Source organism: Heterodontus francisci, chromosome 18 (assembly GCF_036365525.1).
Source record: "Heterodontus francisci isolate sHetFra1 chromosome 18, sHetFra1.hap1, whole genome shotgun sequence".
In the NCBI taxonomy this organism is placed as follows: domain Eukaryota; kingdom Metazoa; phylum Chordata; class Chondrichthyes; order Heterodontiformes; family Heterodontidae; genus Heterodontus; species Heterodontus francisci.
Window position 1 is genome coordinate 62900615 of NC_090388.1, and position 23272 is coordinate 62923886.

Genomic DNA, 23272 nt, shown 5'->3' on the forward strand with positions numbered 1-23272 from the left:
CTCGCGGCGGGAGGAACTTCCACCTCTGGGGTCCTGATCCTGGGAAAGGCTTGCAAATTGCCTGATTGGCTAAAATACGGCAGGCCTACCCAGGAGGAAGAAACGCAGGTCTCTTGCCGGCTTCCTAGCCGAGACCCCTGTTGCCTCCTCAATATGTTTGCCTTTATTAGAAAAGGAATTAGAGTATGAGTGAAAAAGCCTGACTGCAATTCTATAGGGCCTTGGTGACACCACACTTGGAAAACTGTATCTAAGGAAGGATACACTAACCTTGAAAGGAGTGCAACAATGGTTCACTAGATTTATTCCTAGGATGAGGGCATTATTCTTTGAGGAAAGATTGTAAACTAGGCCTATATTCCTTGAAATTAAGAAGGAGAAATGAATTGCCGTGAGAAAAGTAACATTCTTAAAGTGCATGATAGTAAGATGCTGAAAGCATGTTTCCCCTGGCTGGGGAGTCTAGAACATGGCGTCACAGTCTCACAGTAAGCGGTTGGCCATTTAGGATGGAGACAAGGAGAAATTTATTCACTCAAGGAGTTGTGGATCTTTGGAATTCTCTCCCCCAGAGGGCTGTGGCTGCTCAGTCATTAAATATATTTAATACTGAGATCAATAGATTTTCGGATACTGAGGGAATTAAGGGATATGGGAATAGTGTAGGACAATGGAATTGAGGTAGATCAGCCATGATCACATTGAATTGAGGAACCTGCTTAAAGTGACAAAGGGCCTACTGCTGCTCCTATTTCTTATTTGAAGTGATGGGGACTATATCAAGTAACCGGGTTGCAGGATATTGTGTGTTTGAGTTCATGAATATGCATGAGGCAGCTTTGTTTGGTTCGAAAGATTTTTTGAATAAAGCCCTTTTAAGATGTCGGTATGCCAGTGATACTTTGCAGTCAGAATTTGTGCGCTGTTGGAATAAGCATTTAAATGGCAGTTGGGCAGTCTGAGTGATTTTCATGGGACAGCAAAGGGACAACAAGGTGCAAGGAAACACCCTGTAACATGCATACTTTTCCCACCTTCCCACACTTAGAAAAATTCAAGGTACATAAGAACATAAGAAACAGGAGCAGGAGTAGGCCATTCAGCCCCTCAAGCCTACCCCGCCATTCAATAAGATCATGGCTGATCTGTCCCAGGCCTCAACTCCTCTTTCAGGCCTGCTCTGCATACCACTTGACTCCCCGAGATTTCAAAAATCTATCTACCTCCTCCTTAAATACATTTAGTGACCGAGCCTCCACAACTCTCTGAGGTAGAGAATTCCAGAGAGTTACCACCCTCAGAGAAGAAATTCCTTCGCATCTCAGTTTTAAATGTGTACCCCCTTATTCTGTAACTATGTCCCCTAGTCCGAGATTCCCCACCAGTGGAGACGTATTCTCAACATCTACCCTGATGAGCCCCCTTAAAATCTTATATGTTTCAATACGATTACCTCTCATTCTTCTAAATTCCAATGAATAAAGGCTGAACCTGTTTAGTCGTTCTTGATAAGCCAACCCCTTTATCCCAGGAATTAGCTGAGTGAACCTTTTTTGAGCTGCCTCCAATGCTAGTATATCCTTCCTTAAATGTGGGGACCAAAATTGTACGCAGTACTCCAGGTGTGACCTCACCAACACCCTGTACAGTTGTCACAAGACTTCCCTATTTTTAAACTCTTACCCCCTAGCAACAAAGGCCAAAATTCCATTTGCCTTCCTAATTACTTGCTGCACCTGCATGCTAACTTTTTGTGTTTCATGCACAAGAACACCCAAATCCCTTGTATTTTGTTGTCTTTCTCCATCTAAATAATAATCTGCCTTTTTATTCTTCCTACCAAAGTGGATGACCTCACACTTTCCCACATTGAACTCCATCTGCCAAGTTTTTGCCCACTCACTTAACCTATCTATATCCCTTTGCAGATTCATTGTGTCCTCATCACAACATGCCTCCCCACCTATTTTTATATTGTCAGCAAATTTGGATACACTACTCTCTGTCCCTTCCTCCAAGTCATTAATGTAGATAGTAAATAGTTGAGGCCCTAGGACTGATCCTTGTGGCATCCCAATAGTTACGGCTTTGCAACCTGAAAATGACCCATTGATCCCGACTCTCTGCCTTCTGTGTGTTAGCCAACCTTCAATCCATGCCAACACATTACCCCCAATACCCTGAGCTCTTATGTTGTGCAATAACCTTTTATGTGGCACCTTATCAAACGCCTTCTGAAAATCCAAATACACTACATCTACCAGTTCCCCTTTATCCACTCTGCTTGTTATATCATCAAAGAACTCGAACAAATTTGTCAAACATGATTTCCCTTTCATAAAACCATGTTGACTCTGTTTGATTGCATTATGTTTTTCTAAATGTCCTGCTATTTCTTCCTTAATAATGGACTCTAGCATTTTCCCAATGACTGATGTTAAGCTGACTGGTCTATAGTTTCCTGCTTTCTGTCTCCCTCCTTTCTTGAATAGGGGCGTCACATTAGCGGTTTTCCAATCCACTGGTACCCTATCGGAATCCAGTGAGTTTTGGTATCTTATGACCAATGCTGCCACTATCTCTGCAGCCACTACTTTTAAAATCCTTGGATGCAGGCCATCAGGTCCTGCTGATTTGTCTGCCTTTAGTCCCATCAGTTTTTCCAGCATCTTTTCCCTCATGATAGAGATTGTTACAAGTTCCTCCCTCCCATTTACACCTTGCTCATCTATTATTGTTGGGATGTTTATAGTGTCCTCCACCATGAAGACCGATGCAAAATATTGGTTTAAATTATCTGCCATTTCCCTATTCCCTGTTATTAATTCCCCAGTCTCATCCTCTCATCCTTACTTTAGCTACTCTCTTCCTTTTTATATACCCGTAGAAGCTCTTACTGTTGGTTTTTATATTTCTTGCCAATTTACTCTCATAGTTAATTTTCTCCCTCTTTATTAGTTTTTTAGTCATCTGCTGCTGGTTTCTAAAAAATTCCCAATCCTCTGGCCTACCATTAGCTTTTGCCGATTTGTAAGCCTTTGTTTTTGATTAGATACTCTACTTAACTTCTTTTGTTATCCACATCATTCTCATTGAGTCCTTCCTTCTGACCGGAATAAATGTTTGCTGAGTGTTATGAAATATCTGCTTAAAAGTCTGCCACTGCTCCTCTACTGACTTTCCCTGTAGTCTATTTTCCCAGTCCGCTTTAGACAACTCTTTCTTCATACATCCGTAATCGCCCTTGTTTAAGTTGAAGACACGGGTTTGAGACCCAAGTTGCTCACCCTCAAACTGAATTTGAAACTCTACCATGTGATGATCACTTCCCCCTAGAGGATCCTTAACTATGAGATCTCTTATTAATCCGACCTCATTACACATTACCAAATCTAAAATAGCCTGTTCCCAGTTAGGTTCTGCAAAATATTGTTCTAAGAAACAATCCCCTGATGCACTCTACAAATTCATCTTCCATGCTCCCCTTGCCAATTTGATTTGTCCAGTCTATAATCAGATTAAAATCACCCATGATAATTGCACTGCCCTTCTTACACACCTCCATTATTTCCTGATTAACATTTTGTGCTAAAGAGAGGCAACTCCTCAGGGGCCTATAGACCACTCCCACCCATGATTTCTTTCCCTTGCTATTTCTTATTTCCACCCAAACGGATTCTACAGGAGTGGCGCAGTGGTTAGCACTGCGGCCTCACAGCTCCAGCGACCCGGGTTCAGTTCTGGGTACTACCTGTGCGGAGTTTGCAACGTCTCCCTGTGACCGTGTGGGTTTCTGCCGGGTGCTCTGGTTTCCTCCCACAGCCAAAGACTTGCAGATTGATAGGTAAATTGGCCATTGTAAATTGCCCCTAGTGTAGGTAGGTGGTCGGAGAATGGTGGGGATGTGGTAGGGAATATGGGATTAACGTAGGATTAGTATAAATGGGTAGTTGTTGGTCGGCACAGACTCGGTGAGCCAAAGGGCCTGTTTCAGTGCTGTATCTCCAAATAAATTAAAAATACATCCTGATCTATTACACCTATATCATTACTCACAACTGCACTGATCCCTTCCTTTAATAACAAAGCTACCCCACCTCCTTTTCCTTTCTGCCTATAGCTGTCAGCTCATCTATCTTGTTACAAATGCTACGTGCATTCAGATAAAGTGCGTTAAGCTTTGACTTTTTACCATTTTTACCTACTCTGGTTCTAATTTCTGCTGTACTCTTATGCTTGTATTCTCTGTCCCTTCCTATCACACCCTGATTGATGTATGCCCCTTCACTACCCTGCACCTCTGCTCTCTCATTATTTATTGACTTTTTAAACTTCCTTTCAATTGAACCTCCCCCCCCCACTATTTAGTTTAAAGCCTTATCTACAACCTTAGTTATACGATTCGCCAGGACACTGGTCCCAGCATGGTTCAAGTGAAGCCCATCCCAACGGAACAGCTTTCTCTTTCCCCAGTGCTGGTGTCGGTGTCCCATGAATTGGAACCCATTTCTCCCACACCCATCTTTGAGCCACGCATTTACCTCTCTAATATTATTTACCCTATGCCAATTTGCACGTGGCTCAGGTAGTAATCCGGAGATTATTACCTTTGTGGTTCTGCTTTTTAATTTAGCCCCGAGCTGCTCATAGTCACTCAGCAGAACCTCTTTCCTAGTCCTATCTATGTCGTTGGTACCTACGTGGACCATGACAACTGGATCTTTTCCCTCCCACTCCAAGTGCCTCTCCAGCCCAGAAGAGATGTCCTTAACCTTGGCACCAGGTAGGCAACACAGCCTTCAGGACTCTCTATCTTTTCTGCAGAGAACTGTATCTATTACCCTGACTATGCTATCCCCTACTACAACTACATTTTTCTTTTCTCCCCCACTTGAATGGTGCTCTGAACCACGGTCTGTGGTCAATTCGCTCATCCTCCATGCAGTCTGTGCCCTCGTCCACACTGGGAGCAAGAACCTCGTACCTATTGGATAAGGGCACTGGCTGAGGCTCCTCCAAAGCTAAATTCTGGATCTCCATACCTGCCTCACTCGCAGTCACACCCTCCTGTCCCTGACCACAGCCCAGATTGGATGGAATTAATCGAAGGGATGTGACTGTCTCCTGAAACACAATGTCCAGGAAACTCTCCCCCTCCCTGATGTATCGCAGTGTCAGAACTCTGAGCCGAAGTTCTTTGAGCAGCCAACACTTGCTGCAGATGTGGTCACTGTGGATCGCACCGGCGTCCACCAGCTCCCACATGCTGCAGCTGCAACACATCGCCTGCCCAACCATCTCCATACTATTTAATTAATTATTTTGGATCTCAGTATTTTACAAAAAAAAAGAATTATATAAGTGTACTCTTCACCTGTAATACCATCTCCTGATTTAAATCACTTGGTCAAAACAGAAAGAGACATGGAAGAAATACCCACCAATCACTTACCAGCTCTCCTGTGATGTCACACTTCTACTTTTGTTGGTCAAGCAGGTCCACTGAACAGAACAGAGTGCTCTCACTGCCGCCACCGCTGCTTCTGGTCTTGGGTCTCTGCTCTTTTATCTCCCGGCTCCTCTCACCTGTTCCCGCTCTCGTCCGTTCCCGCTCTCACCGTCATTTCCAGTCTCGGGCCTCGGTTCTCCACTCTTTTATCTCCCAGCTCCTCTCGCCTGTTCCCGCTCTCACTGCCGCCGCTGCTTCTGGTCTCGGGTTTCGATTCTTTTATCTCCTGGCTCCTCTTGCCTGTTCCCGCTCTCACCGCCACCGCCGCTTCTAGTCTCGGGCCTCGGTTCGCCGCTCTTTTATCTCCCAGCTCCTCTCGCCTGTTCCCACTCTCGCTGCCACCGCCGCTGCTTTAGGCAGAGTCAACATGGTTTTGTGAAAGGGAGATCATGTTTACCCAATTTATTGGAGTTCTTTGAAGAAGCAACCTGTGCTGTGGATAAAGGGGAACCAGTGGATGTCCTGTAGTTAGATTTCCAGAAGGCATTTGATAAGGTACCACATCAAAGGTTATTGTGGAAAATAAAAGCTCATGGCATGGGGGTTAACATATTGGCATGGATAGAATATTGGCTAGCTGACAGGAAACAGAGACTAGGCATAAATGGGTCATTTTCTGGTTGGCAAGTTGTAACGAGTGGTGTAACGCAGGGATCAGTGCTGGTGCCTCAACTTTTTACAATTTATATAAATGACTTGGATGAAGGGACCAAAGGTATGGTTGCTAAATTTGCTGATGACACAAAGATAGGTAGGAAAGTAAGTTGTCAAGAGGACATAAGGAGGCTACAAAGGGATATAGATAGGTTAAGTGAGTGGGCAAAGACCTGACAAATGGAGTATAATGTGTGAAAATGTGAAATTGTCCATTTTGGCAGGAAGAATAAAAAAGAAGCATATTATCTAAATAGTGAGAGATTGCAGAGCTCTGAGATGCAGAGGAATCTGGGTGTCCTAGTTCATGAATTGTAAAAGGTTAGTGTGCAGGTTCAGCAAGTAATTAGGAAAGCAAATAGAATGTTATCATTTATCGCAAGGGGAATTGAATACAAAAGTAGGGAGGTTATGCTTCAGTTATACAGGGCTTCGGGGCGACCACATCTGGAGTACTATGTACAGTTTTGGTCTCTTTATTTAAGGAAGGATGTAAATGCGTTGGAAGCAGTTCAGAGAAGGTTTACTGGACTAATACCTGGAATGGGCAGGTTGTCTTAGGAGGAAAGGTTGGACAGTTAACTTGATTGAAACATATAAGATCCTGAGAAGTCTTGACAGGGTGGATGTGGAAAGGATGTTTCCCCTTGTGGGAGAATCTAGAACTAGGGGTCATTGTTTAAAAATAAGGGGTCGCCCATTTAAGACAGAAATGAGGAGAAATTGTTTTCTCTCAAAGGTTTGAGTGTCTTTGGAACTCTCTTCCTCAAAAGGCGGTGGAAGCAGAGCCTTTGAATATTTTTAAGGTAGAGATAGATAGATCCCTTAAAAGCAAGGGGGTGAAAAGTTATTGGGGTAGGCGGGAATGTAGAGTTGAGGTTATAATCAGATCAGCCATGATCTTATTAAATGGCGCAGCAGGCTCGAAGGGCCAAGTGACCTACTCCTGCTCCTAATTCACAAGTACGTATGTATGTACTGCCATCTCTTTGACAGTGATGGACAAGGGCTGCAATATTTTGGGAACACCATCATCTCCAAGTTCCCCTCAAAGTCACACACCATCTCACTTGGAATATATTATAATTTCTTCATTGTTGTTGGGTTGATATCCTATAATTTCCTACCTAAATACCATTGTGGGAGCAACATCTCCGCAAAGGTTTCAGTGGTTTGAGGAAAGGTTCCACCAACACCTTCTAAGGACAAACATGAAGCCTTGTCAGTATCACTAACAGAGAACAAAGTAAAAAAAAAACAAGAACTGTTTTGCAGATTTTCTGTCAGTGTCCATGTGGTGCAGGCTAAATTGCTGGGCTGTGCCACCACTTTCTTGCGGGGAGTGCATGATGGAGTAACAAATAGAGCAAACCTCCTTATTCACACTTATAGGAGCCATTTACTGTTCTACAGCATTCGGTTCTAACTATAGACTGTAGACAAGGTACACGAACTTTGCCACAACATCTGCCTACAGAGAAGAACCTTTCCATTAACTACTGCAACATAGTTAATAATGTGTCCCCCACTCCAAATCAGTGAACTCCCCATTATTGGGTGCATTTCCACTTCTGAGCTAACTTTGAATGAACAAATGAGGCTGGAAGCTAAAAGTTAGTGAGCAGGTGCAAAGGACACTGTGCACTGTTTCTACCACTGAAATGCAGTTGATGGGAAATCTACCCCATTAATGTCATGAGTGTAGGCATTACTCTAGGGCAGAATATGTTTAATTAAATTATGAGAAAATTAAAACTTGATTTTTCTGCCAGTTAGAAACATTTTGCTTATTTATGACCCAGTAAACTATTGTGTGAGAGGAGAGTTGGTTTTGGTCTTTTTTTTTCAACAAATCCTTCATTATCCTTCAATAAAAATCCAAATTGTGACATTTAGCAGTCATTTTAGAAAAGGCATAGATATTACAGTGCAAAGAGGAATGCAGTGAGTTTGTCAAAAATAGCCTAAAGAAATTGTTTCATGCCAGTCTGCCTACTACATATTGAGTTAGCAGATTGACAATTAAAAAGTTTCAAAATTCCACTCATTGTGATTACATCCTTTGTGTTTAAAAAGGGCACAAAAGTCATTTGTGCCCCCCAATTTTTTTTTTTAAATGTCTTCAGTATTTCAGAGAATAGCATTACTGAATTGACAGTTTGGTGGTGCTGACCCAGATAAATTCTTTTTTGTCCTAATCATAAACATTCTGTTCATTAAATGGAATGCAATTTGGCAGTACAAGCAAAATAAATTTGAACTTTGTGTAATAAATGGCTTCTTTGACATTTAGCAGATTTAAATGTTAGCACGAAAAGTAATTCGTTATTAAAATACTTGAAATTTCAAACCAAGCTCATCTAAGAAACAGTTCAAATCATATAAAGCCCTTGCATTGCATATGTTGAAAAGGATGAATGTATTTACATGTGTGTAGTTAAGACGTGGAACTGTGCGATTGGATTCATTTAACTATGAAGCCATTGCACTACAGGTCTACTCTAAATTAAATGAACTAGTTGACAAGTATTTGTACACAAAAATTGGATTATCTCTCTTCGAAATATCATACCATTCCATACTTTCTCCAGATCAAATGGACCGGTTTAGCTGTGTGTGTGCATTGTAAATATGCAAGGAGGGGGAACAATTTCACTTTAATTTCCTGAAAGTGCAACTGTGCTGTAGGACAGCATGGATTTCTTTGAATACATAAAATTTTGTTTTCCCCCATGCACCCTTCACAATGTGCTGATTGTGATCAAGAAGGTCAATGGGTCACTTATTCTCAGGCTTCTGTCAATGCCATTCAGCACCAGCACTGGAAGATGATTAAGAGTGACCTGATGACAACTGTCTCAGAAGCAAAAAGTCAATTCTCAAGCTTAGTAACCGAGGGTAATTGCACAAGGCTCTTCTGCTGGAATGGAGCCTTGTTAGACATAAAGGATTAGATAAGACTAGAACATTAGAAAGCCAACCCAGATTCACCATGAGGGAAGTTCTGTGGCTGCACTGAAGCCTTGCAAAATTACCTCTGTACATTGCAGAATGCAAATATTCAAGTCTCAAGGGTTTATTCCACAATCCAATGCTCCCAACAGAGAGTAATACAGAATGCATGGGTTGAAGCATCAGGGTTACAATGCTGTAGTCACATCTCCAGCCCAAGTTCCCTGTGAGCATGACTCCCTGTTGGGTGCACAGTAATGTGGAAATACCCCTTGAAAGTTAAAGGACAAAATTTCTACAATGGCGCTGGAATAGAATGAACTAGGTTAGGTACATAAATAGGAGTGAGCACAAAAAGTGTATTATTAGGTAGAAAGTTTGTATTCATGGAACATCTTTTATGCCAGTGTGACCAAGCTTCAGATGGAAAAAGTTAAATATCTCCAATTGTCAAGAAAACCAAAGCTTCACTTCAGCATTTTTTTCAACTGGAATACTAACATCAGTTCAGATTGGCTTTCATTTGAAAGAGTTGGGAATGGGGATTGGTAACCTAAATTAAGCTGTCTTGTCTATAATGTGGGATATCTGAAGTCATTTTCACTCTTGCAGCAAAGGGGCAGTTAATTTCAGAGAAACTCCAAGCCTGTTTCTGAAGAAAACACTGTGACTAGATTGCTTTGGTGGAGACTGTTCATTGCTTGCCGAAGAGCTTACTTCTCCTCTCCTAACAATCTCCAGCCAGTGCTGGCCGGCTCTTCTTTATACATACATCTGAGTACAAGTAACTAATCAACACTCAACATCTGTTCACCCTATTACCTTCAACTACTAGGTATTTAATATCCATCAACAGAACTTATTGGACACCAACAGTTTGTACGTCTCTCTTTCCAGTTCATAGGCATTGGCCACTGCCAATCATGAAACAAACACTGGAAAAAGCACGAGACACCAGACGATGTCCACTAATTTTCCTTCACTTTCTGTTGTGAAATACGAATCATCTGTCCCAGAGCCAGTTTCTGGTGAAATGGCTATGGCAGTAAACTTAGCATGAGAGATTTCAGTTATAAACTTGCATTCTACCACTCTGAGGAATAATACATTGGAGGACCAAAATAATGTTCCACTCCACTGCCCAATAGAAACTACCTAATAATTCAGGATCTTCTGTTTAGCATGTGACCATTATACTCAGCGACACACTGCATTGTGCTTGAAAAACGATAATTGCCCCAAAAAGGACAACAATGTGTGAACACTTGAGAAGCATTCATCACACCTCAAAGTGTCAGGTGGTCCAAAGTCCCTAATTGGTTAAAATAGACAAATCAGTATTACAGTTCTTGTCACGTATACTGTCCATGCTAATCATGGGCAGTCACCTAGATCAGGCAAATAGGGATAACCATTTGCCTTTACATTGGAGTCAATTAAAAAGTCCATCGCTAATAATATAAAAAGTGTGCCGACTATTTCGGGGACACTTTCAAGGAATCCTTCTTTTAGCAGATTGTCCTGCTTCAATAACTGCAGGTTTTTGTCCCTCAACCAGTTTTCATCTTTCAGCAGCTGCTTGAGAATTTATTTTTCTTGATTCCCTCACTTTCTTTTCTTGCTGTGTCATTTCTCCCATTCAGTTGGATAAAAGGACAGGCTACAGTCCCACAATGCCACATTGCCTTCCTGCTACTTGTTTTATCATCCACTACCCAGTGGACAAATCAGGTTAACACCAATATGCCTGTTATAAGTGGTGAGGACTTTAATTCAACTGATGATTACCTGCAATATAACCACACAAATAGCAAAACAACTGAGACTGACAGATTTTTATTAGGTATGGGTATCAAAAACAAGGCGTTTCACAGGAGCATTATCAAACAAGATTTGACACTGAACCACTTAGGGAGATATTAATACAGATGATCAAATGCTTGGCCAAACAGGTAGGTTTGAAGAATCATCTTAAAGGAGGAAAGAGAGGTAGAGAAGTGGAGAGGCTTAAGGAAGGAATTCCAGAGCCTAGAGCCCGGGCAGTTGTGGGCATAGCGCTAATGGTGGAGTGATGAAAATCAGAGATGTGTAAGAGGCCAGAAGTGAGTGAGCGCAGAGATCTCAGAGGGCTGTAGGGCTAAAGGAGCTTACAGAGATAGCGGGGGATGGAAGAATTTGAAAACAAGGATGGGAATTCTTTTTTTTAAAAAGGCATTGCTGGTCTGGAAGTCAATGTAGATCTAAGAGAAGGAGTGATGGGTGAAGGGACTTGGTGTGAGTTAGAATTCAAGCAGCAGAGCTTTGGATGAATTCAAAGAATATGGATTAAAGACAAGTAAATGCAGTTAAGGCACAGATCAGCCATGAATGGCAGAACAGGCTCAAGGTGCTGAATAGATTACTTCTAAACTAATGTTCCGAAGCTGCAAAAATAAACAAGCAGTTAGCACCAAGAAGCACAAAATGAACTACTGAAATCCCTCAAAAAGTCTTTGATCCAAGGTGTTGTCACTGGCTATCTTGCTTTCTTACTAATCTTGGTATATACGCTTAAAGATTTAAAAAAGTCAAGAAAACAAAACAACACACAATTGCTAGCAATCCTGGTTCCAATAATTTTCTTCCCCTCTTCCGCAACACACCCTAACAGGCCTCTCAATATCCTAGGCTGCAAGTATATCTTCCACCAACCACTCCTCACGCCCATATTTTACCATATCAATCCAGCCAGTGTATTCCTCAAGTTTGGAGGCCCCATTAAATGGCCCAGCCATAAAGTTATAAACTGTGCAACACAGGACTCTTCCTCTTAGCAAGAGATTACAATTACCAAAAGCACAGATACACATGCTCAAAGCAATGTGCTTGTTTCCTGCCCACTGGAAAATTAAATACTTCTTGGCAATCAGAGATGATGACCTCCTGTCAAACGATATTAAAATACACATGACTCCGTTAGCCCTCTATCAATTGACATTGGAAGCTTCCCAGAAATTTCAAGGGGAAATTCAATCCAGGACTGCCAGCCTGTTCTCATAGCTTTCTATATTGCTTTTGATCTACACTGCCAAAGGCTGAGGTAGTATGCCAGCTCGGTCTCCTCAAGGGACACAAAGTGGCACTGTATTCATGCTCCAAGAACTAGTAACATCTGGTTTATAGTTCTGGAGGACACTTTTTGAGTGTTCCTTTCCAGTGACTCACTAACTACCTCTGTCACACTCCCAATCTGTACTTTTTATTCCTCTCTTCCCGCGCTTCTTAGTCCATCACCACATCCAACTGCTCCTAGGCAGAACCTATGTTGTTCTCTGATCCTTGGCCTAGCAGCTCCATGACTTGAGCCTGCATTTGGGACCTGTGACTTTTCCCAGAGCCCCTCCTCCTTGTTCTACTTCATTAACAACAATACTTATATAGAAAATCATATCTTTCAAGATGCCTCACACAGGCGCAAGGGAAATAAATGCTGAGCTAAAGAATAATATATTAGGAAAAGTGATCAAAAGCCTGGTCTAAGAGGTGCATTTGTAAGGAGGGTCTTAAAGAAGGAGAAGTAGATAGGTTCAAAATATTGGTTAGGCCACAGCGTACTGTGTACAGTTTTGGGAACTCCATTATAGAAAGGATATTAAAGTCTTAAACAGTGTACAGAGTAAATTCACCAGGGATGGGCAACATAGTCATGAGGAGACTGGAAAAATTAGGACTATTTCCACTGGAGCAGAGAAGGCTAAAAGGAGATTTAACAGAGGTTCTTAAAATGATAGCATGTTTTCATAGAGTGAAGAAGGAAAGGGATAAACCAGGATATTATAGGGCAGTTATTTGTATCTCAGTGGTTAGTAAATTTTTAAGCAGTAATATTCTGACTTAATGCTTCTGGTGGAGAATCTTGCCAAGAAGACATATTCAAAATTCCAAGATTTTCCAACTGTTTAAAATAATTGCTCAAAAAAGTCTTACTTATGCTGCAATTTCTGGTTAAGTGTTCTTAAGAAGCATTATGTCACAATATTACCCTTCTATAATTCTTAATGCTGCACAAATTAGAGAACATTTATTGAAGCATGAGCTGATCGGAGAGAGTCAACATCAACAAAGGATGGGTCACACTTGAATAATTTACTTGAATTTTTGAGGAAATTAGAGTGCGTATAGATGAAGGGAACATGATTGATGTTGGAACTATAGATTTTCAGAGGCACCTGATAAGATGCGTCACCTCTCGGGATTTTGCTTTTGCCGTGGAAAGATCTTGGTATAATTTATATTAAAATTCTAATATTTAAGTTAAATTTAAGTCACAGTATTTATGGAGCAAAAGTGCTAGGATAGGTGAAACAGTCACTCTGGCATACTTCAGCTTTAAACAATGAATGTGGTTTACACCTTCCTGTATAACAGATGCAACATTTGAGCTCAGCAGAAACTAGTATCAGGGCATATAAAATGAAATATTTTGGGAGGCTACTGTGAAAGGTTGTTTCTGCTGGTTGACAAATTGGTAACAATGGGACAAAGACTGAGGATTATCACTAGATGAAGCCACAGTTCCTTTGGTGGGAGGGGTGTGTGCTTGTAGTGTTAAAGCACCCCCAGGAATTTCTATGACTTAAAAAAAAATAAATGTAACCATTCTTTCTTTTAAAAGAGTGTGCCTTAGATCATTATTATTCTAGGTAGTATTCTAGAGTTTGCCCTGCCATATGCAAATGATAAAATATAGGCAGGATTAGCTGCAGGCCTCATTTCTCTCTTCCCCTGCCAATAGTGAGCAATGTCTCTGCGAACCAAGCACTGGGGCCTTCTTATGGCAGTTGCAGTTTTGCTCCGGAATGAAAGGCAACAAGGGGCCAGAGAAGCCTACAGTTAAGTGTTCAAAAATCCTAACATTCAGACTTTTAGAAAAGACCCTTATTTGAAGTGTCTAAAGTTGAAGTTTAGCTATGTAACTATTTTATTTGAAAACAATAAAATTGTTTAAGTTTAATTTGTGAACTGCACTCCAGAATCCAAAATGGCTAGTCCCTGTTCCTCTGCTATGAGGAGGATCTAGATGATCACTGCAGTGATGCTAGATTGAACAGGCATGGTAGATGGGCTGCTGGTACTCTCACCTCCCAGTCTGTGGGCCTATTTTACCATGACACCTCGGGAAAGCTTCCGAAAGTGGCACCTCCCTCGCAAAGCAGTAACCTGAGTTGTTTCAGCTGCCAGACAGCAAGAAGCTGACTTCTGATATGGAAGATCATAGCCCATTCCCAAATGGGTTCCGCCATCAAAGTCCTACTTTGGCCACAACCTCAATTCAGTTGTTTGTGGACATATAGCCACCCTCCATAGCTACTAAAGCTCTAATTTGTATATCATTGTGCTGCTTCTCCATGCAATCTTCCCAGTCCCATGGAGGCAGATTTGAAAGTGGATTGGGAACAAGGTCAGCGATAAGGGTGTTGGGTAGGCACCTCACTGTGGTCCCACGCCACCCCTCAGCAATCTTGCTGGAGGCAGGTGAACATCGGCAGTGGCTACCAATTTAGCAGTACTGGGTAGCCAATAATGAACAATTAAAGGACAAATGAGGGAGGCAGGGAGGACTCCGCCAGAATCTTTCCAGCATCGGACACTCCCCTGCTGTATGCAGAGCTCAGCAGCTCCATGGATGCGACCTTCAGGCTGCAGGCCGGGGAGATATCGGACCCGGAGGCACCATGCACCAAAGACGGGGCTGCAAGATTGAACGGTTGCAGCCAAAATGAATCCTCCAGAGGGGTTTCTCCTCCACTTCGATGGCCCTACCAGCCTTGGGTCTCTTTATTTTTGTAACTGTATTGACGCTTCTGAGGGCGCCTTTATGTTGAGGCACCCTCAAGCTCTCCCTTCTGCCTGAGCTGTGCCCAGCTCTGCTGGCCATCCCCAGTTGAGGCCCCTTTGATTGGGCCTGCAGCCTCAGGAACCTGCCCACCGTCCTTTATTGGACAGCAGGCGCAGATGTGACCAGTTAGGAGACCACCAACCAGAAGATCACGCCAGAGGGGGCACTGTAGACCGTGCGAGGTCAGGACCCAGAAATAGTCCTGACTCCTGGGGGAAAAAACTATCATAAGATTCTACCCAAAATATCTGCTTTGACCATTTCAGTTGCTGCCACTGCATTGACTTTTTCTGCCCCAAAGCAGACTGCTTATAAAGGCTACTCATAGTGCCAGAAATTTGCCATTAGTATGTTGTGGAGGTGCAATGTGCCAGATCTAAGCAGAGTGACACAACAAAGAAAATTGCAGGTTTTGTGCTATTTCGATGGTGTATCCACTAATGAGAAAAATCTAGCCCTTGGCGTTTAAAAACTGTAGTCTTATACAGGCCTCTGAAAAATGTCACATTGTTCTTGTATTCCCAGAGCTCGCCATGTTCCAGTTCACATTTCATGATCATAATTGTTAGAATTGCCAATTGTAATACTTTCCAATAAATAGATTTGGTATTACACCTTCAATGTTGTTGTCTGCAGTTCCTACCAGAAGTGTCATTAATTGAGTCAAATAAACTCAGAATGATACAACAACTTGTATTCATATAGCATCTTTAATATGATAAAACATCTGAAGGTGCTTCACGGGAGTATTATAATTCAAAATTTGATACCCAGCCACATAAGCAGATAATAGGCCTGATGACCAAAAGGTTGGTCAAAGCCATAGATTTTAAGGAGCATCTTAAAAGGAGCAAATAGAGTTAGAGATGCAGAGTGGTTTAGGGAGAGAATTCCAGAGCTTAGGACCTTGCCACTGAAGGCATGACCATCAATCAAGATACTCAAAAGACCTGAATTACATGACCACAGATATCTTGGAGGGTTGCGAGGCTGGAGAAGATCATAGAGACAGGGAGGGGCGAGGCCATGGACGGATTTGAAAACAAGTGGAAGAATTCTAAAATCAAGGCCTTGCTTAATCAGGTGCCAAAGTAGGTCGACGGGCACATGGAAGATGGTTGAATGGGACTTGTCATGAGTAAGGACACAGGAAGCTGAGTTATAGATGACCACAAGTTTACAGAGGGTGGAACCTGGGAGGCTGGCCAAGATTGCATTGGAATAATCAAGTCTAGAGGTAACAAAAGCATGGATGAGGTAATGTTATGGAGCTAGAAATAGGTGACCTTCGTGATATGTGGTTATGTGGATGTCAGCCCATCTTGAGGTCACATATGACACCAAGGTTGCAAACTGTTCAGCCTCAGACAGTTTCTACGGAGAGGAGTTGAGATGGTGGTTACGGAATGGAGTTTGCCGTGGGGATAGTAAACAATGGCTTCTGTCTTCCCAATATCTAATTGTAGGAAATTTCTGCTCATCCAGTACTGGATGTCAGACAAGGAGTCTGGCAACTTTCTTTTTATTCTTTCATAGGATTTGGGCATTGCTGGCAAGGACAACATTTATTGCCCATCCCTAATTGCCCTTGAGAAGGTGGTGGTGAGCTGCCTTCTTGAACAGCTGCAGTCATCTGGTGTGGGTACTGTTAGGGAGGTAGTTCCAGGATTTTGATACAGCAACAGTAAAGCAATGGCGATATATTTCCATGTCAGGATGGTGTGTGACTTGGAGGGGAATTTGCAGTTAGTGGTGTTCCCATGCATCTTCTGCCCTTGTCCTTCTAAGTGGAAGAGGTTACAGGTTTGGAAGGTGCTGTCGAAGGAGGCCTGGTGAGTTGATGCAGTGCATCTTGTATATGGTACACTCTGCTGCCACTGTGTGCTGGTGGTGGAGGGAGTGAATATTGAAGATGGTGGATGGGGTGCCAATCAAGCGGGCTGCTTTGTCCTGGATGGTGTCAATCTTCCTGAGTGTTGTTGGAGCCGCACTCCTCCAGACAAATGGAGAGATTCCATCACACTCCTGACTTGTGCCTTGTAGATGGTGGACAGGCTTTGGGGAGTCAGCAGGTGAGTTGTTCACCGCAGAATTCCCAGTCTCTTACGTGCTCTTGTAGCCACAGTATTCACGTGGCCGCTCCAATTCAGTTTCTGGTCGATGGTAACCCCCAGGATGTTGATGGTGGGGGATTCAGTGATGGTAATGCAGTTGAATGTCAAGGGGAGATGGTTAGATTCTCTCTTATCGGAGATTGTCATTGCCTGGCACTTGTGCGGTGCAAATGTTACTTGCCACTTATCAGTACAAGCCTTAAAGACAGTGGAGGTGTCAAGATAGGTGGTGCTGAGGTGGAGCTGGGTACATGTGAAAACTAGCACAGTGCTTTCAGAGATGTAGATGAGAAGTAGGAGGGGCCAAGGATAGATCCTTGGGGGCCACCAAAGGTAACGGTGCAGGAGCAGAAAGAGAAGCCATTGCAGGTGATTCTCTGGCTGCAATTAGATAGATAAGAATGATACCAGGCAAGAGCAATCCCACCCAGCTGGGTGACGATGGAGAGGTGTTGGAGGAGGATACCATGGTCAAACACGTAAATGGCTGCAGATAGACCAAGAAGTATGAGCAGGGATAATTTACCTTTGTCACAGTCACATAAGTTATCATTTGTGCACACAACACTGAAGGAGGCCGTTCAGCCCATCGTGCCTGTGCCAGCTCTTTGGTAGAGCAACCCAATTAATCCCAGTCCCCTGCTCTTTCCCCATAGCTCTAACTTTTTTCAGGTAGTGTATCCCAGATCATTGTGTAAAACCAATGGGCTGAACTTTGTGGCTGACAGTCAAGTCCTGCCATCGGGTATTGCTGGCGGTGGCCAATTAAGAGGCCGCCGGGACCACAGTCCAATTAAGGCGGTGGACCCTCCCAACACAGGCAAAATGCCTGCTGAGGCAGGAAGTGGCCCTTATTTAGCCACGTAAGTGGCTCAGTTGGCCATCCAGCGGGCAACCAAGCTTCCAACCTTTCTGCTGCTGGTAATATGGCATGTTGGCGGGAAGACGTTGGGCTCCCATCCTGATGTTTTCCCTTACCATTTTGCCAGTCCCCCCACCTCCAATGCATCGCCAATGGGCCAGGAAAATTCAGCCCAATATGCTTCCTCATGGAGCCTCTAGTTCTTTCGCCAATCACCTTACATCTGTGTTCTCTGGTTACCGACTCTTCTGCCACCCCCTCCAAGGGCTAGATATCCTTCCTAAAGTGTGGTGCCCAGAATTGAATACAATACTCCACGTGAGGCCTAGCCAGTGTTTTATGAAGGTTTAGCATAACTTGCTTGCTTTTATACGCTATGCCTCTGTTGCTAACAACCTTATATTTACATAGGAACATAGGAGCAGGAGTAGGCCATTCAGCCCATCGAGCCTGCTCTGCTATTCAGTTAGATTATGGCTGATCATTTACCTCAATGCCACTTACCCACACATTTCCCATATTCCTTGATGTCATTAGTATCCAGATATCTATCGATTACTGTCTTGAATGTGCTCAATGATTGAGCTTTCAGAGCCCGTAGGGGTAGAGAATTCCAAAGATTCACCACTCTCTGAGTGAAGAAATTCCTCATCTCAGTCTTAAATGACCTACCCCTTATTCTGAGACTATGGCTGGGATTTTTTCCTTGGCAGATGGGAGCCGTCCACCGACTTTTCAGTCGGTGGCGAACCCGCTTCCGCCTGGCCTGGGGATCCGACCTGCATTTTGCGGGTCTCCAGCCTTTAAATGTTCTGAGATGGGGCTTCCACCCGCTTGAGGCAGGAAGTCCCGCCTAATGGAGCTGCCGGCCAATCAGCGGGCCGGCAGCTCTTAGTGCCAGCAGCCACCGGGAGTGGTGGCCACTGCTGGGACTGCAGCCCAGCTTCACGAAGATGATATCGGGGCGCCCGGAGAACGAAGGTAAGGTTGGGTGTTGGAAGTGGTTGGGCCACTTGATTGGCCTGGTGTGGGCAGGCCATTTTTCGTCGCCCCCGCCCTGCATAAAGTGGCGGCGGAGGCCGGAGCAGGTTGGGAAGGGCCCCCTGAACCTCCCACTCCATTTTATGCCACCACCCCACCACCTTCCCGCACTTTGGGAGGGCGTAAAATTCCGACCTATGTCCCTTGGTTCTAGAGTCACCAGCCAGGGGAAACATCCTTTTTACATCCACCCTGCCACTCCCTGTAAAAATTTTATAAGCTCTTTTAGCATAATAAAATGTCCCAAAGTGCTTCACTGGAGCATGAAAAACCCAATATGACACTGAGCCTCAGAGATATTAGGGAAGATGACCAAAATCTTGGTCAAAGAGTTAGGTTTTAAGGAGTGCCTTAAAGAAGGAAAGCAAGGTGGAGAGATGTAGGGAGGGAATTCCAGAGCTTAGGGCCTAGGCACCTGAAGGCGGGGCTACCAATAGTGGAGTGATTCAAATGGGGGATGTTCAAGAGGCCAGAATTAGATGAGTGCAGGTATCTCAGACGGTTGTGGGGATGGAGGAGATTACAGAGATAGTGAAAGATGGGGCCATGGATGGATTTGAAAACAAGGGTAAACATTTTAAAATCAAGACGTTTCTTGACCAGGAGCCAATGTAGGTCAGTGAGCACAGGGGTGATCGGTTAACAGGACCTGGTGTGAGTTAAGACACAAGCAGCAGAGTTTTGGATGAGCTTAAGTTTACAGAGGGTAGAATGTGGAAGGCCAGCCAGGAGTGCATTGGAATAGTCAAGTCTAGAGGTAATGAAGGCATGAATGAGGGTTTCAGCAGCCAATGAGCTGAGACAGGGGCGAAGTCGGGTGATGTTAGAGGTGGAAATAGGCAATCTTAGCAATGGTGCAAGTATATTGTTGGAAGCTCATCTCGGGGTCAAATATGACACCAAGGCTGGTTTAATCTCAGACTGTTGCCAAGGAAAGGGATGGAGTCGGTAGCTAGGGAACGGAGTTTGGAGCAGGTAGTTTCAACAATGGCTTCAGTTCTCCCAATATTTAGTTGGAGAAAATTTCTGCTCATCTAGTACTGGGTCTCAGATAAGCAGTCTGATAATTTAGCAACAATGGAGGAGTCAAGAGAGGTGATGGTAGAGCTGGGTGTCACCAGCGTACGTGAGAACTAACACTGTGCTTTCAAATGATGTCGCTGAGGAGCAGCATGTAGATGAGAAATAGGGTAGATCCTTGAGGGACACCAGAGGTAACAGTGAGGAGCAGGAACAGAGTCATTGCAAGTGATATTCTGGCTATGATTAGATAGATAAGAATGGAACTAGTTGAGAGCAGTCTTACCCAGCTGGATGACAGTGGAGAGGCGTTTAAGGAGGATGGTGTGGTCAACCGTGTCAAAGGTTGCAGACAGGTTGAGAAGGACGAGAAGGCAAAGTTTACCTTTAGCACAGTCACAGGATGACATTTGTGACATTGATAAGAGTGGTTTCAGCACTGTGGCAGAGATGGAAACCTGATTGGAGGGTTTCAAACATGGATCCCTCTTTTCTTTTAAACAGCGTTCTCAACTTGTCCTGCCACCTTCAAAGGTTTGTCTACATACATCGCCCGGTCTATTTGTTCCTCTCTAAAATTGTACCATTTAGTTTTTATTGCCTCTTCTCACTCTTTCTACCAAAATGTATCACTTGATACTTCTCTGTGCTAAATTTCATCTGCTATGTTTCTGCCCATTTTACCAGTCTATATCCTCCTGAAGTCTCTCAGTATCCTCCTCATTATTTATAACTTTCCAAGTTTTGTAACATTTGCAGAATTTGAAATTATGCCCTGTATATCCCAGTCCAGGTCATTAATCTATATCAAAGAGCAGGGTCCCTGATGGACACCACTGTATATTTTCCTCCAATCTGGAAAAAAAACAATCATTCACTAATACTTTCTGCTTTCTAGCTATTAACCAATTGTGTACCCATGCTGCCACTGCCCCTTTATTTCCCTGGACTTCAATTTTGCTAACAAGTATATTATGTGGTACTTTGGCAATTGTCTCTTGAAAGTCTATCTGCACAATAGCATCCACATTACCCTCATCAATCCTTTCCATGCCTTCACCAAATAACTCAGCTAAGTTAGACAAACAGAATTTGCCTTTAACAAATCCGTGATGACTTTCATTTATTAGCCCATACTTTTCCAAATGGCAATTAACTTTCTGCTGGATTATTGTCTCTAGAAGTTTCTTCCACTTGAACTTAGAGGTTCTGAAAATTGTGAACATGAGGTAGAATAGATATAGCCAGATGATAAATTAATTTCCTTCACATACCAAAATGATTTGGCTTACATTATCAGATACTGAGGCCTGCTTGTTTATGACTAAAGCCGGTGATTATTTTTGGGAAGAGATCCCAGACACAAACATGGATTAAAATAACATCCCACATTCCTTTTTCACTTTTTACTAGGAGTCTTGTCCAACTAGATAAAACATAGAATAAACAACCACAATAAAGCAACATTTATGGTAAAATGCAGATGTTCCATATTACACTGTCAATATCCATTTAACAAAGGCTTACACAACTTGTATAATGTATGCTAAATGATATTAATGGTCAGTAAATGTTTAGACCATTAACTTTATTTCAAATTATGTCAAACTAAATGCATCCAGGAATTTTGCTTGCATGAGATTGGAAATTGTGTTGTGCATAATTATCATGCAATCACTTAACGTGTTCATATCACAGAGGCGGTAACCAGTTTACAACATCACACAGCAAATAACTATGATTTTTGGACTCAGTTCCTCAACATGTTTGTACAACTGAGTAAACACAGTAATTCTAGCATAATTTATTTATTGCAGGTAATTTTGTTTAGAACTTTAAGGAATTGGTTTGACAGTTTACAAAAACATCACTCTCTGTCAGTAAAACAGCCTATGAAGCTGGCAACTTTACTGCCAAAGTGCTAATGATGTCTGCACAGCAATCAAAACATGAACTTAGTCCCTCAAGGTTTGCAAATGAATGTCTAGTAAAGAGCTTTGTATATTATGGATAAAAGCAAGTTTAGTTTTCTTAGTGAAAGTTTTTTTTGTTGGCAAATGTAGAAAATCCAATTCCTTTCTGTATTACAGCAGATGAAAATAAAGTCTAAGTCTTATTGAGTTGCTTAACATGATATTGAGCATCACTGACTTGTTTGAGTCTGGTATGAATGCACCATGATTTAAGGGTGCCCTGCTGCTCCTGCCTTCTTTCCCCTCACCCAAAATACATTGTTTTGGAAGTAAATATTTTGGTACAAGCCTGAATATTATGCCACCTTGACCATGTCAATGTTACTCCACATAGACTCAAATATATTCTTTGAAATAAAGCCAACTCAAACCAAATCCTGCAAAACACTACTTCACAAGTACCAGAGGCTTAGTTTCCCAATGTTAGGATTTATAAAATAAGTGGATATAATAAATTCCACTGATTCCTAGGGACTAATATTGTGCATAAAATATATTGAAACATCTATCATAAGGCAGTTCTGGGGCATGGCAATATATAGGGCACAAGCTTGTTTCCTTTATTCCCTTCACAGGGAGTTTTCAGTCTCAGCTGAGCCAATAGGCAGCATAATTGAACAGAAGTGAGAAGTGGTCCCTGTAGGTTGGAGGAGAAAGAAATGCCATAATACCAAAGGACTGCTTTTATGCATGTTCGTGGCTCAATTACATAGCCGCATTGGCAGAAGTCTGGGAGAAGTTGTTAAAGTTTCAATGAGAAAATTGTGTTGTATGGTGGAAGCAATAAAAGGAATAGTTAAATGATGGAAAGAGAAAAAGCTGTACAATATGAGGCAGGATTTGATTTGCACATTTTCTAAAGCTGATTCAAATGGCAAACATTAGTGTCATGTCACCACAATTTTTAACTGCCAGCCACCTGTTTAACAGGCGAGAAATGGACAGCCCAGCTAATGCACACATTATTGATAAAATTGTCCTCACAACAGATTCAAATCCACAATCAGCAGCTTAAAAGCTGAACAATTCCCTCCTTTGTTCAGACAAGATGGATTTTTATTCTACAAATTTCACAGTATTGTAATTTTCTTCTTAATCAGAAGCTGAAATTCAAGTAAACAACAGTGATTTAAACTCTGAATTTCGCATATTCAAGTAGCATTAACAGCGGTTTATTGACCATCTCATAGGTTGGGGCTTGATGAGGAAAGCCATCAAGCTTTAGAAAGCTAGTGCTTTCTCACATTCCCTTATTCAGCAAACTGCAGG

General features: G+C 42.6%; 1 protein-coding gene across 3 annotated transcripts in view; it reads right to left on the reverse strand.

Annotated features, from left to right (window-relative positions):
- The window catches only part of scube1 (signal peptide, CUB domain, EGF-like 1), a 459167-nt gene that overhangs the window by 319672 nt on the left and 116223 nt on the right, over positions 1 to 23272 (reverse strand). The gene's annotated exons all lie outside the window — the stretch shown is intronic.